The sequence below is a fragment of the Halichoerus grypus genome, chromosome 12, assembly GCF_964656455.1.
Source record: "Halichoerus grypus chromosome 12, mHalGry1.hap1.1, whole genome shotgun sequence".
Classification (NCBI taxonomy): Eukaryota; Metazoa; Chordata; class Mammalia; order Carnivora; family Phocidae; genus Halichoerus; species Halichoerus grypus.
In genome coordinates, this window is record NC_135723.1 from 38,771,512 (window position 1) to 38,787,896 (window position 16,385).

General features: G+C 36.1%; 1 protein-coding gene across 12 annotated transcripts in view; it reads left to right on the forward strand.

Annotated features, from left to right (window-relative positions):
* PPP1R9A (protein phosphatase 1 regulatory subunit 9A) overlaps positions 1–16,385 on the forward strand; it is a 297,767-nt gene that overhangs the window by 44,948 nt on the left and 236,434 nt on the right. The window lies entirely within an intron of this gene.

The window sequence follows — 16,385 nt, forward strand, 5'->3', positions numbered from 1 at the left end:
TATCACACTTAGCCAACTTTGCTGGAACTCTGCTCACCATACCTCTTTTTTGTAGGAACAACAGTAATAGTAGGAGGTAAGCCATACCTAAGTAAAGCAATTTTAATTTTTTCTTGATATCTTTGGCCAAGTAGTTATGAGAAGGCACCTGTAGACTTGATAGGTCTGCTACCATGATTTCTGGGTAGAAATTTTACAAGTAGCTAATAATAGTCTTTTCTTATGTTAAAAAGTGGATTGAAGTATTGATATTCTATTAATCATTAATCAGACATAAGTGTGACTTATAAGTACTCGCCAAAGGTAAGACATAATGTGTGCTTTGCGTGCAAAAAAGGCTAAATTGAGGTTGCTGGTCTCAGTAGACCCAACACTTGCCAAGAACATGGTAGAAGCTAGGTACATTTTGTGAATAATGTATCTACCGTAAGGAGTTTATAAATTTGATACCTGATACTGCGGCCTCCATGCTTGCACCTGTCTTCTGGCCTTGAACTAGATGTCTCTCTAGCCTGAACCTCCCCCTTCTTCCATGTATTTCTGTGGCCAGTTCCTGATATCCAGGTCACTGTCCTGCAGGCCTTCGCTCTTGTCCAGTTTACATTAGCTTTTTTGTTTCCACAATATAACTTACCAATACCTGATGTTTCCTTCTTCAGTTATTTCTCTCCTATTAGGATTTATGCTCCAGGGCCTCTTTATCTTTATCTCTCGTTTACCTCTTTATCCCCAGGGCCTAGGTTGGTGCCTGGCACAAGGCAGGTGCTCAAAAATGTTCACTAACTGAATGTGTACATTTTCTCATTCAAACCTTTTGTTGGTGGTGATTATTTGTCATGGCGGTACTGTGGGAGTTATTATAGGAATAAATGAGAGTTGAGCCCTAAAACATAACAAATGGCTGTATCAAATTAGGGCTCTGCGGTTAATATGCTGTGGCTTCATTAAGTCATCAGTAAATTAAGTTAAACTTTGTGATTGTATTTGCATTTTTGTTACATTGATTATACATTTATTTCCATTCATAAAAATTAAGACCTGGCTAAAATCCCAGGTTATATAGACCATTTCTTTTTTAAATTGACTTGGTTATTGTAAAAGAAAAGAAACATTTTCTGTATCGCTGCCCAAATTCCATTTAAGGGCTTTTACAACAGCAGTATGGTTTAAAAATACCAAGGGTGAATGTAGTTACATATTTTACAGATAACAAAGTTGGGAAAATAGTTAATGAACGACTACTACGAAGTTAATGAAAGTAGTTAATGAACAACCAGTAGGAAGTAGAATAAAGTTTTCATTTATATCCAAACTAAATCAAGAGTGTTCTTTCATTATCACATTCTAAATTTAGGTATAAATGAAAGAGCACAGAGCATGTCAAGATTAGTATTTCATTTTACTTTTGGAAAGAGTCATTTACTTATACCTTCAGTATTTAGTAACCCCTGATAGTTGAAGGGATTATGTGAGTTCATATTCTATAAGAAGAAGTAGCCACTTTTAAAGCCTGTCTTTAGATTTGCCTTACTTAATATAATGTTTTTAGCACTCCGGAGCATAGTGGTTATGTGCAGAAAAAATTATCCGGGGATTATATTGATGCTAAAAATTAATATTTAAAGTTAAGATTCAAATTCCTAGTTTTACCTTTGGCATGTAAGTCCAGCTTATATAAATCATATTATTCTTGTTACAGGTCTATCAAATTTTAACGATTTAAAGGTTTTGAGTGATACTTAGTCTCATTTACAAACTTAAACACCTTAAGCCATTTAAAACTCTCTATAAGATTTATTATATTTGACTTAAATATTTTTCTGAGAACTAGCAAAATTCTTATACGTCTCACAGATTAAACTTTTAAATATGGTGACTCTAAAGTTCCCCAATATGTCAAAACTGTGTATACAGAGTTAGTTAGAAATACTTAAAATCATTGGTCTAAATCAGTTACTCAATTTTGTTTTTAATTGGAATTACAAGGCTGACCTATCACTCTAATAGACCAAATTCTCTTAAAAGTTACAAATCCTTAAAATGTAATTGAACTTATTATTATAAAATAGTAATGATAGAGGAGTTTGATTCTCCCAAATATTTTTTACATTTAATTATAAACCTCCTTAGGATTATGTCATCCCCAGCAATTTTCTCAACCTTTGAGACTGTGTAAGGAATTTGAGCAGGGTGCTTATCAGATTCTTGTCAGTTCCTTTCATAGATAGACCAAACTTTATTTATAGGTAACAGGGACAGACTAAGTTAGTGCCTTCTTAACCATACAGCCCACATCCCTATTCTACTCATGTAGAGAAGGTAGTCTATAATATTTGGTTGGATTTTGTATTTCTTTGGCTCATAAGATAATTAAATATCTTTTCCCCAAACTTGGAAGATCTTTGAAATTGATGGAATTAACTAACTTTTTTTTTTTTTTTTTAATGTCCTTTATGTCTTGCTGAAGCACAAAAATCTTACCGATATTAAAGACATCTGATAGAATGCTGGCATTCTCTCAAGACTTTGTTCAGTTACAACTTTCAAGGTCATTCTGCAGATATTAAATAAAAACAGTCATTGAACTCTGTTACACTCTTGACCCTTCTTCACGGGTTTGTGGATGTCCTCTGTACTAGCGGGGGGAAAAAAAAGAAAGTGCTCTCACACGGTACCCTGTCACTAATCCTATGACATCTTTATAAGTGATAGCGTCTGTTCCTTTTGGTTTAGGTCAAAATAAAATGAAGAGAGATTTCCGAAATCCTTTTAGGAAGTAGGGGAAGGTAAAGGAAATAACACTTAAGTCCTACATTTTGCGAGGCATTTTACACTTATTACCCAACTTAAATTTATTTCATTCTTACCACATTCCTGCCAGGGAGGCATTATTGGTTCCTCATAAAGTGTCTTTATTTATAGATAAAGAGATAGTGGATCAGTGACAGTAACAACTTGCCAGAGGTCATAAAACTATTAAATGGTGGAGCCAGAGTTTGAATCTAGATCTGTTTTGTGTCCAGATCTTTTTCCCGGCCTTGTCAGAAGATAAAATAAAATGGAGATTGTGTTCATATAAACAAGTAATGTTTCTTCTGTTTGATGCTTCCTCGTATTTGCTTGCTTTCCCTACTCACGTAGTTAGTAGAAAAGCAAAGTTGAGTGCATTTCCTGACTTGCTTCTGTTGGGTTTTGTAGACTCCCTTGTTGGCAGAGAGAGATGCATGTTCTGTAGAGCTGACATGCACTTGCAGGACTCCGTAGTTTTTCCACTATGCAAATTTGTTTTGATAGGTAAAGGGGGAAGTTGACTACTGATATGATACAGATCATCTGGAAGGGAAACTCCTCTAAGTTCACTCTCTTTCTGTCTCTGGTGTGTTCTCTTCTCCTTCCTCTGCTTCATAAGAAGGAAATAAAAACAGGCTAATAACGTGACAGACTTGCACTTGAAAGGGATTAGGATATGCTACCCCACTTTGGTGTAAGGATTATTTTGAGCTGAAGGAAATTCAGTCAGCAGGTGCAGGAAGAATTCTCTGTCCTCCCCTTACCTGCCTAAAAGCAGGGCATAAATTTCCTTTGTGAAGGTATCCGTCCTCCTGGACTGTGCGGGAAGAAAGAGAGTGACTCTTACTACCGGATTTGGCGAGTTGGCACTGAGATGAGTCTGCATAAGTAAACTTTATTAAAATAGCCCTTCCTTTAGTTTCCCCCATATATTGTCAAGGTACTTAATCAGAATTCATTGTCCTGTGAAGTCTCAATCCCCTTGTCTTTGATAAAATGTTATATAAGCCCCTGAGTCTAACTACTTCTTTGTTTTACTTCTTTTCTGTGACCTCCCATGCACCTAAGATATTAATAAAAATTCTATGCCTTGTCTCTTGTTAATCTCTTTTGTTAATTTAATTTACAGGCTAATCATTACTGAACCTAAGAGAGTAGAAGAAAAGTGTTTTTTTTTTTTTTCCCTTCTCAACATCTAAAAGGGAAACTGGAACCTTATGAGGGAGAGTTTCTTTTCCGTATAACTGGGTTATCTTTTGGCTGTACCAAATGTTATGCTTTTCAAAGTGGTATCATGACTAATAATATTAGTATATTATTCTGATTACCCAGTGGTTTGGGTAGGACAGGTTATTCCTATTTTATTAATAAGTAAATTTAAAAAATGAATAACCTTAGTCACTTACCTCAGGCTAATTCAGAGTAGAAAATCTGTAATCTTTTAAACAAAATGGAAGACTATGAGGTTCCTTATAAATATAAAATTAGACAGATTTAGGAGTCCCAGCTGGTTATCTATAGGAAATTGGAGCATCTAAGGAGTTAAGGTTAATTTTAGAAATGACTGGTGCCCCCTTTGCAAAAACTACTTAGAAATATTTGTACCCACTGTGGTAGCAAATAGTGCCAAATTTGGACGTAAATGGCTTCATAGGCAGCAAATTACTATTTAAAGTTTGAGTTAAAGTATTTGGAAAATGCTTGCCCTAGCCCTTTAACACACTCTGGTTTTACTTGTGATTTGAGCATATATCCTAGAACAGATTTTTATTAATATAACCAATGTATTTGGGCAGAGCCTGACAATCGGTATGTCAGAGGATGCTCATTTTGCCTTAATTTATGAATTTTGTTGATTATTACAGAAATGTCTGAACGTTCATTATGTGCCTAATATGTATCTTGTAATAGATATATCGAATCTACTTTTTGAGTCTTCAGTGGTTTTTAGGATGCAAACTTACTTTAGATTCAAATGAATTTCCTGGGGTTCATTGCAGCTCAGTGAATTCCCTACTCTTAACTTAAATCTAATCAACGATCAGGAGTGTCAGAACTCATTCTCCTAGAATCCTCCCCTTTTTCCTACAGTCCACCTGGGTTTCCATCCTTTCTAGAGAATGAGTTTTTAAAAAAATACTCATTTATATCCAGTTCATCTTACATTTGTCCATGCTGTATTTTTGTTCAGTTTCTTGTTCCTAAAATGTGTAAATCCCATAAATGTGCTATTGCTCAGATATCTGTTATTAATTAATTTCATTAAGTAGATACTGTTAACTAGTGCCTAGTTGTGATTAGATTTTTAAAGAGATTCTTGATAAAGTAAGATTGTTCAATATTATTATATTGGGTTGTCAGATGAAACTAGTGGGTTTCAAAAAATTCCACTCAACATTTTTACAAATATTCCAAAAGAGTGTTACCCCTGTGTTGGGGACCTATGATATATGATCCTAAATTGGATTTCTTTAACCTCTTCCTTATAGGAGAACCTCGCTTTTCTGCTTAAGGAAATGTAGAAGTTACTCCTTATAAGGAGTAAATCTAGAGTTCTGTTTATAAGCATGTAGTATTCAAGGAAAAAAAAACAAAACAAAAACCTCAAGTTGAAATTCAGATAACTAGCTAGCAAAATCACCTTGCATTAAAAAATACATTGAAATTATGCATATGGATTCTGAAAAATAAATATACCTTTAATGCATTGAAATCCACCTTAATTTTAGGCTGGATCTTGGGAGTCTGAGTGACTACAGTGTCATTCATTGACTTGAGTATAAAGGGACTAAGTATATTCCCACTGGAGTCAAGCAAGCATATTAACACAGTTCCTTTGAATTTCTATATCTGTGAGTTTCCATGTAGGCAGAAGACTTGCCACAGAATAACAGAATAATACACAGCACCTCTTTGAGAAAGAGATTTTCTTTCCTGGATTTGCTTCCTCTTCATACATGCTTTCTCAGTGAAACAATTTGCTTTTGAATATATGAAGGGGTAGCATTTAACATTCCAAATAGAAATCATTTAAGTATAGCAAAAATCTCTATTTGGGATGCTTGAGGAATCAAGCATTCAGGTTTATAGAATCACATAGCCTTTACCTGGACAACCAATTTTCCAAATAGTAAAATAAGATATCTTTAATATAAAAAAGCTTTGAACATAGTGTTTTTGTGCATGTGCGATGTAAGCATGACATTTTAGGCACTTGAAATGAATTTCAGGTTTACCAACACTTACCCTGTATTGGGGAAGCATGGAATGAAAGTTTGTGAATGAGAATTTCCTAATTCGAATATGCCAGATAAATCAGTTTGCAACAAAATTACTATATTTATAATAGTTTCAATGAGATATAATTCATATACCATGAAATTGTTTCTAGTATATTCACAGGATTGCTCTACCATCACAAGCAATTTTAGAAATTTTCATCGCTCCTAAAAGGAATGCTATACCAAGCAACTCACCTTGCTTCTATCACCACATCCCTAGGCAGCTTCTGATTTACTTTCTGCGTCTCAGTCTTCCTGTTCTGCACATTTCATATAAACAGAATCATAAGGGACGCAGTCTTTTGTGTCTGGCTTCTTTCACGTAGTAAAATGTTTTCAAGGTTTATCCATGTTGTAGTATGCATCAATATTTTATTCCTATCTATGGCCAAGTAATATTCCCTTCTATGGATATACCATATTTATTTATCCATTCATCAGTTGATGGCCATTTGGAGTTCTTTTACCTTCTTGGCTATTACGAATAATGCTGCTATGAATATTCACATACACATTTTTGTAGGAACATAGGTTTTCATTTCTTTTGTAATGTATGCCAAGAAGTGTATAGTGAGTATTTGAAAACATTAATTTTACATTGTTAAAAGTAAATAATTGTCTAATGAACTGACATAAGGAAACATCTTTGAGTAGTGGAAATGGGTTTTTTAATGTTGGCTCTAGCATTTAAACCTTTTATATCTCTAATTTCTTATATGGCAAGTGAGAGTTAGACTGGAGGATCTCTGTCCATTTAAATTGTAAGGCGTGGGGGCGCCTGGGTGGCTCAGGTGGTTAAGTGTATGCTTTCAGCTCAGGTCAGGGATCGAGCCCTGCCTCAGGCTCCCTGCTCAGCGGGGAGTCTGTTTCTCCCTCCCTCCCTCACCCCTCTCTCTCAAAAAAAAAAAAAAAAAACCAACTATTAAAAAAAAAAACAAACCTGTAAGGTGTGTGTGTGTGTGTGTGTGTGTGTGTGTGTGTGTGTGTGTGTTCTTATTCAGCAAACATTTGCTAAGTATCTACTCTGTGGCAGATTTGTGCCAAGACTTGGGGATAGTGCATCTTCAGAGGAGCTCAGAGGCTAGTAGAAAGGTGGGGAGAAGGGGAAAAAAAGCGGAATTCATTAGTCAACAGATAGAAGCCAGTGCTGTGCATCCGGAGAGTGGTAATCACTGAACGCTGGTGGACCTTACCCTTCGTGGGCCAGGGTGTGGGTGAAGGGGTGTCTGTGAAAATCTCTTGGTGAAAATGATGCTTAAGCACCCCTCAGGAAGTCAGCCAACTGGATTAATGGGTAAATGACGTTTTATAACAGAAGTTACTTGGTAATCATTTTGTGCTTAAAATTTTGGCCAAATGAATTGTTGACCAGGCAGGAAAAGACTACAACCCTTTTTTTTTTTCTTTACTACTCATTGCCAGACTTTGTAGTTATTTTTCTCATTGCGGAAGAATGTAAAACAAGCTGATTAAGCTTAAAAATAACTCTTAACTCTTACTTGAACTCTTACTTGAACTATTCTAGTCACTTTAAAAACTATTTGGGATCAGCATGCGAGAATTCAACTTTTTTTCAAGAAGAAATTAAATTTTATTGGCTTAATAATCATTTAAGTTTTTGGTAGTTATATATCTCCTCACAAGGAAATGTCTGGAATGGTCTTGGCTGAGGGTCTCTTGATGAGAAAGTCTCAGGATGGAGTTGTTTGGGCTAGGAATGTGGATCTATGTACTGTGTAAGCCCGGCCAGCTTCAGCCTGGGCAGGGGTGGGGTGGTGGTTATGAGCTGGAGTCTTGACTACAGCTCCCAACAGAGACTGTGATGTATTGGCTGAGCACCAAGTGTGTGGAGGGCAACTTTCCTCCAGGAGACCTGCCAGGAGAAGCCTTTTTTTTTTTTTTTTTTTTTTTTGACTTTAAGTTGTGCACTGTTTTGATTTGATACATTTTATATTGCAGTATGATTACCACTGGGGCATTAGCTCACATGTTCATCATGTCCCGTGATTGTCATTTCTTTTTTGTTGTTAGCATCTTTAAGATCTAGTCTCTTAGCAACTTCGAGGAATATAATATAGTATTGTTAACTGTTATCACAATGTGTACATTAGATCTCCAGAACTTACTCGTCTTCTTACTGGAAGTTTATACCCTTGACCAACATCTCCCTAATTCCTCCACCCCTCTGCACTCTGTTTCTATGAATTTGACTTTTTTTTTGCTTCCACATATAAGTGAGATCATACAGTCTTTGCCTTTCTATGTCTGACTTACTTCACTTATCATAATGTCCTTAAGGTCTGTCCATGTTGTCACAAATGGCAGGATTTCCTTCTTTCTTATGGCTGAATAATATTCCATTGTGTGTGTGTGTGTCACAGTTTTATCCATTCATCCCCTGATGGACAGTTAGGTTGTTTTCACATCCTGGCTGTTGTGAATAATGTTGGAGTAAACATGGGAGTGCAGATGCCTCTTCCAGATCCTGTAGATACCCAGAAGTGGGACTGCTAGATCACAGGATACTTTTATTTTAATTTTTTGAGGATTTGCATTTCCCTGATGATTAGTGATGTTGAGCACCTTTTCATGTACTTGTTGGTCATTTGTATGTCATCTTTGGAGAAATGTCTATTCAAATCCTCTGCCCATTTTTAAAATCTGATTTTTTTTTGTTACTGAGTTCTATGAGTTATTTATATATTTTGGATGTTAACACTTACTAGAATATGGTTTGCAAATATTTTCTCCCATTCTGTAGGTTGCCTTTTCATGTAGTGGATTGTTTCCTTTGCTGTGCAGTAGCTTTTTATTTTGTTGTAGTCCCACTTACTGATTTTTGCTTTTGTTGTGATCATTGAGTTTTCTACTCATTTTGTACAAGCAGGTGAAGTATATGCAACTTTGGAATCTCTCACATATGGTAATCTTTAGTAATCATGGTGATGTTCCCATAGGAGTATTTGCAAGCAATTGTGGGTCACTGGAGAAACAAAACAACAACCAAAAAAGGTGAGCTGAGAGTTGTTCTAACTTGTAGAAGCAATAATCTAGTTGAAGTATAAAAATCTTCTTTAGTGCTATTAAAAAGGAAAATACAGTGGAGTTTGTTCATAAGTTGAAAAATCCAGGTTTTTTAAATTGGTCAGGATATAAGAATTCTTTCTTCTCCTCTCAGGTTCTTCCTTGTCTTTTCTAACCATCATTTCCTTTAAAACTTAGTTTAAAGCTCTGCCTTGAAGGAAGTCTTCCATCATTAAAATCTCCCCTTGTGTTATTTTTCCCTTGCATACTGATCTACAATTAATTACCTAGTTTGTAGTCTCATAATGGATTGATTTAAAATAAAAGTACAGAGATATTTCTGCCCAGGCCAGTGATAGAGGCTCACATAGAAGGTGACTGTGGGACATGAAGACAACACTTCATTTTAATTCATAAATGCAGCTCTCTGTATTTTCATGCATCCTTGTTTTTGTACATATTATTTCAAGGTCTTGTTATTATAATTAGGCACTTTGTCTCTTCTAAGTTTTAGTTCCAAATCTGTAAGTGGGTAAGATTCATATTGACCTCAGCTTTCATGATTTATTACATTGATGCAAATCAAACATAGAACAGGGAGAAGGGAAACAACCTTTTGTAGATGAAGCAGTGCATTCTTAACTTATGCTGTTAAGACTTTTTTTTTTTTTTTCTACAACTGTGACAGGCTGCTCATTCTCTGGCAATGACCTCTACCTTGGCCCTAACTCAGCTAGTATGATGACTCTTTGTGCAAATATTTTCTCAACCTTCAATTTGTCACAAGTAGCCAGGCATTATCCCATGAATAATAGATCTATGGTTTTTCTAGCATTAGCAGAGTGGCTGGGATGCTAACTTGTTCCAGCTGTGTTTCCTGGATTTGGTTTTTCTTCTCAGGATCTGGTCTTGCTGCACAGGAAGAAAATGAATGGCCAGTTAAATAGATGGCAGTAGGTGTGTATCGGCCTGGCCCTGAGGAAGATTAATCTGAAGATAGGTTGAGAGCACTTAAAATACTTGAGGCTTTTGATGATCTGAATATTGTTTCACCATATCATGGGGTCAGGTGGCTACAATGTTACCAACAGGAAGACTGAATCTTAGAGGGACTTGCCAAAAAGTTCCATTCTGAATTTAATACACACTTTGATTCCAAGTTCCATGCCCTTTCTGGTCCATTGTAGTACATAAAGACCAGTGAAATAAATAGATTTTTAGTGGTGAAAAAGTGACTATCTCCCGGACAGAATAATTAAAAAAGAAGTAGAAATTATTACATTTCCTTAATGTTTCAGTTATTTAAAAACAATGCTGAGATTTCAATAGCTTCATTTTTTGTTTTAGGAGATTTTTGTCCCTTAAAAATGCTGTGAAAACAAAGAACCACCACAAAACAGAGTAAAAAATATATCTACGGCATCCTAAAAATAATATATGTGTTTGTGTATTTTTGTTATTGTTGTTTACTATTTTTTTTTTACCTTAGATTATAAATGCCTATAGTTAGAAAGGCCAAACTGTTTTAATCTAATGATGCTGAGTCTTATACTGTGTGTTGAAAGAAATATAGGATGTTAAATCGGTAGAGTGGGAGGAGAAGATCTTTCTAGAGGAGATTAACTTGAATAGAGTCATGTTTTGGGGAGAGCTGGAGTTAATTGATTTAGGGTAGTTGATGGGTCCTTTTATGCTAGCCCTCGGATTTGGACATATGGGAGGAATAATAAAGACCACTATTGCCTATTGTTGAGTAAGGGAGGGACTTTTTAAAATGCTTTGGTAAGATTGTTGTTTAGAGGATGTAGAGTGAATGGAAGGCTAGGAGAAAGTCTGAAAGCAATTGCAATAACGTGATGTGTTGAAAGCCACGAAGGGGTTTGGATGTTAAGCTTTCCTTGACAGATACAAAGATAGAGAGGAGTGGATATTATAGATTTTGGGGAGTTCAGTTGTCAGTGGTGGAGTATGTCAGACTAAGATGAGTACAATCATTGAGGTAGGAATTACCATTTTGAATCAGGGTTTGTGATTGGAGTAGACGGTTCATAGGGAATAAGAGAGAGATAGCTTGGTATCGATCAGATTATAAGAGGTCTCAGAAATTAGGAAGATGAGTTTTAATTGTGGTGTGTAAGTAAAGACAAGTTATAGAGCAGGGAAAACAAAAATGGTTTTTGAGGAATTTCAGTTTGAGCAATTGTAGACACATTTAGGAAACGGATTGTGGTTTTAGGTTTAGGTTTAGAGTCTGGCAGCAATAGGAGTTGCGAGAGGAAGGGCGTGATATTAGATGAACTGAATGAGTTGAGGATGAATCTCCTCTAGAAGTTCTTTAACTTGAATGTGCATAAGAATCACCTGAGGAGCTAGCTAAAAATTCCCAGATAACACCCTTTGAGGTTCTGATTTTGGAAGGATGGGTAGAGGGCGGAAATCTGCAGTTTTAAAGGTACTCTAGGTAATTGTGATGTAAATGGCACACAAAAGTTTCCAGTTAGAGATACCTGGATAATCACAGACTAAGAAACGGAAATTAGGGGAGTAATTCTCTGCAGCAGATGGTGAGTTTGGTTTTGGACAAATTGAGTGTGGTATTTATATGCTACAGTGAGTTTGATGGCAGGACGTCTAAGTGGAAAGAGCTGTCCTGTAAAAATAGGTCCTTGCATTGGCTAGAGTGTGTTGTCTGGCTGTGAGAGTGGATGACGCATCCAGAGGAAGGGTATTGGAGGAAGTAGGACCTTTTCTTCTGATTAATTTACCTTAGAAACACCGGGGCACTGATGGATCTCCTTAGTTGTCATTTTAACACAGCTTCATTCTTCTTTTTTCTTCTAAAAGGACACTGACATTTCTTGTTTTGTTTTCTTAATTCCTGGGGAGTATACATAAATGTCTTTGGCAGAGTCATGCTGGTCTTGACATAGCTAACAGTATTTTCAACCACTGTAGACAGCTGTTTGAGCTATTCAGTTGAGACACATTAAAATAATCCACAAGTAAATAAAGTACTGTTAATAATTATAGTACTAATCGGTGACGATATGCCCGTGACTTACTTGGCTCTATGCCCTCTAGCTCCTTACCTATTTCAGTGGAGGCATTGACATTGTTGTGTTAATAGTACCTGAGATATCCCCGTTTATAAAGAGTTCTTGATCTATATTTTTCAGGACCCTCAGAAAATTTTTGATAGTTTTAGTTAGTCTCAAAAATTAATTCTAACTTCTTTTAATTTGGAAGACAAATACTGTATTGCACTGTTTAAAAGAGTCTGGATATATAAATTGCTCTGGTCTCTAAATCAACTAAGTAGTGACATTGTACTTCAATCCCTAAATTGGTATGAATCACTGGGATAAAGGAAGTTTAGTTTAGTCCATTCATAGAAGAAAAAAAATAGCCTGGTAGCTTGAAGCCCTTCTTTTGGCTTTATTGCAGATTTTATAAAATGTTAAGCAAGCTAATTCACCTCTGGACAAGCTGGAGGTCTTTGAAATGGCGATTTCTGAGCGGAAGAGGCCTAATACAAAGTGAGTTATTCTTAAACATACTCAGAAGTGCCATGGGCCAAATTGAATCCCATGAAACCTAACCTATATGCAGATAGTTTCCAGCATATGAGCCAATTGTGTTTCAAAAGTTTATGTGTAAGGCAGCTGTTTGGAACTCAGAACACATTTTTTTTTTCCCCTCTTACTGAAACAGTATAAAAAAATATTGGCTGTGTTTCCTGGCCAGCTCACAAATCTTTTTAACCCCGAATGTACCTTAAGTTTTAACTGTACAGTTCAGGTTCATTTTATTAAGTTTATATATATATATATATATTTATATTTATATATATTTATATATATATTTATATATATAAATTAAGTTTATATATATATATATATATATATATATATATTTTTTTTTTTTTTTTTTGCTTCTGCAGGAAAATACACCCCAAATCAGTTTGAAAGGAATAGGTTATCTTTGCTTAGCTGGGTTAAGAGTCTTCTCAGAAGATGTCACTTGTTAAGCTGGGAATCAGTAATTTATTAAGTGTACATTTGTGGATTGCTATCCTCTCTCCATTATAAAGTCATTATTCATTCCCTTGGTGATTACTGTTTCAGAAAGATGGCTTCAGTTTCTCACTCTTCTATTTACTTTCTCTTCTTTGTCCTCTTCTCTCCCCAAATGTGGTTCATTATTAGGTACATATTGGTAAATCATGGGTTGCCTGTAACAGATTTGGCTATAAAGTATCTAGTGCTCCTGTATTTCATACCTAGAATTAATTAATAGGTTCAGTCACTTTCTGTCTTAAACGAGGCTGGTGAGAGCTTATGATGGAAAGCTTGTTTGGGAAATTATTTGTTATCTGGCAAGGATGGTGATGGTTGGTGTTGTCCAAGGCAAAAAACGGAAATATCTACTAAATTATCAATGACTTAAAATTATGTGAAATATTATTATGGTATTTATTATATTGGATTTTAATGATTTGAATTTTGGTAAGCCATGCATAATAAGTTATTTCTATTAAGATTAACCTGTTTTATTCTTAACCCATATTTTGTTTTGACTGGTCATGGTTGGTGACTATCCATTCAATGAAAGGGTTTCAATGATTTACCTTGATGGGATTGCTGTTGTTTTGAGTGGAATTGATGATCTGGAACCTCTCATACATTCATTTAATTATTCATTCCACTTATTCCATTTATTGAGTGTGTGTCAAGTTCTTTTCTAGGTAATGGAGATATTACAGTGACCAAAACAGATATGGTTCCTTCCCATATGTAGTTTATATTCTTGCTGGGAGTACAGAGAGAAAACAATAACCGATAAGTAAACATATAGTGTGTCTGGATATATTGTAAAGGTGGATCCCACTTGGGTAACAGATTGGCTGAGGTGTCTGAGAGTCAAGGGTATCATCAGCAGATTTTGGCTTAAGCAACCGGAGGTGTGTAATTGCCTTTCCTTACTTTGAGGAACACAGCAGGAGAGGGGGGCTTAGAAGTACTGGTGTGAATCAAGAATATGGTATTATGTATTAAATTTGAGGTACCTGTTAAGTGTTGAAATTGAGATATTCAGTAGGCAGTTCAGGAGAAAAGTCTGGGTTGAAGATAGAAATTTGGCAGTTGTCACCCTAAGAGTGGATGTAAAAAAAAAAAAAAAAAGAGGTCCAAACTGTGAGCCCTGGAGCACTCCAAAATTGAGGGATTGGGCAGATAAGGAGTCAGCACAGAAGACAAAGAAGAGCAGCCAGTGAACTTCAAGAAGAACCTAGATAGTCGGTGCCAAGTTAAAAAATGTTTCAAGGAGGGGAGCCTGGGTGGCTCAGTCGTTAAGCGTCTGCCTTCGGCTCAGGTCATGATCCCAGGGTCCTGGGTTCGAGCCCCGCATTGGGCTCCCTGCTCTGCTCAGTGGGAAGCCTGCTTCTCCCTCTCCCACTCCCCCTGCTTGTGATCCCTCTCTCGCTGTGTCTCTCTCTGTCAAATAAATAAAATCTTTCAAAAAAATGTTTCAAGGAAAAGGGAATGATCAGTTCGGTTAAATGTTGTGTATAGTTCGACTAATATGGGAAATGACCATTGATTAAGCAACAGTGAGGACATGGGTGACTTTTTACAAGTCCTTTTCATGTGAGATAGAGATGAAAGCCTGAGTGGGGTGGGTTTAGGAGAGAATTTAAAAGAGAGAAATGAAAGCCAGTTATGCAGACAGTCGACCATGAATTCCAAAGGGCGCAGTGACAGCATTTCAGGAGCTGAGGAAGGGTGGGGGATGGGACAAAATCAGGAAATAGAGAGTGCATTATGGGGATGAGAGAGCAGGTGGTGAAGAACAACTTGGGTTCCTTGAGATTCTTGTAAGGGTGAGTGATGTGAAGTGGAATAAAGGACAGGATGTGTTTAGCCTGATAGTTTTCCAAGTAGATTGTGATGCAAAGCCAATGAATATGGAAGGGTAGGAAAGGGTGGGTTTCTGGCCAAGATCACCTAGACCTCTGGGTTGCAGCTTTGATCTTGGCCAATAAAATGGTTTCTTATAGAACACTTCTTATAGAACTTTGACAGTAAAGTTGCTCTAGTTTACGATTGAATTGTACCAAAGAGCCAGACTGTGGCTATATAGTAAATATAGAGCCTGTATGTTTTAAATCAAGTTACATTATAAAATAGACTAGATTTTTGTATGGCACGTAACTGGCTGTTGAAAGAATAAATACTTGAAAGAATGAATAAATGTTACGGGTTCCCCTTTCAGTAAGTTTCTTGTGGCCTGATAGATAATTTTAGGTATTTATGAATAGTATTTTTCCTATACATTTACTCCTTTTAAAAGCTCAGAAGTTGCTTAAAAATTCTACATTGCCATTTTTTCTGTCTTGGCCTTTTTTATGGGGCTGCACTCATCTTCATTCAGTGAATTTTTGCTGAGTCCTTCTCTCTGAAGTAAATATATTTAGAGTGAAATCATGACCCAGAATAAGTTTTCTGAGTACTATTTTAGCTTTCAGTTGAATTCTAGAATTTCTAGAAATTCAAGACATTCATTTTTCAGTATCCATTTAATTTAGGTGTTCAGAGTGGGGATTCCTCTAAAACATCAAAATTTTTTTTTTTTTTTTTTTTTTAAAGATTTTATTTATTTATTTGAGAGAGAGAGAATGAGAGACAGAGAGCACGAGAGGGAAGAGGGCAGAGGGAGAAGCAGACCCCCTGCTGAGCAGGGAGCCCGATGTGGGACTCGATCCCGGGACTCCAGGATCATGACCTGAGCCGAAGGCAGTCGCTTAACCAACTGAGCCACCCAGGCGCCCAACATCAAAATTTTTAATGATAGAGTTTAAGTTTACATTGCTTATGGAGCTTTCTGGCAAATTCTGCAAGAAGTAATGATTCTTTTACTATTTACTATTAGAATTGACTTGTTTGAACAAACTCCTACTCTTTCCTAAGTCAAATCTGTCATACATTTGTAATTCCAGATCAAATTTTTTAGTTTTTCAGCCATAGATTTCATTAATTACTGTTTAATAATAGCCAGGCATAGTCCATCCTTCTTCATCCTCAAGTCTTTGTAGGATGCCACGACCACAAATCAGTGCTATCTCATATGAATTCTGTTGGAGGTCTCTCAATGGGATGTGTGATTTGAGTGTATCACCCTTATATTTTTACGGAAGATAATAAACACTGATGTTAAATGCTATTTAGCAAATGGATGCAAAGGGTTGACAGTAATTTTAGGTTACTTAAAGATAATGTGGTCTTAAAAATTTTT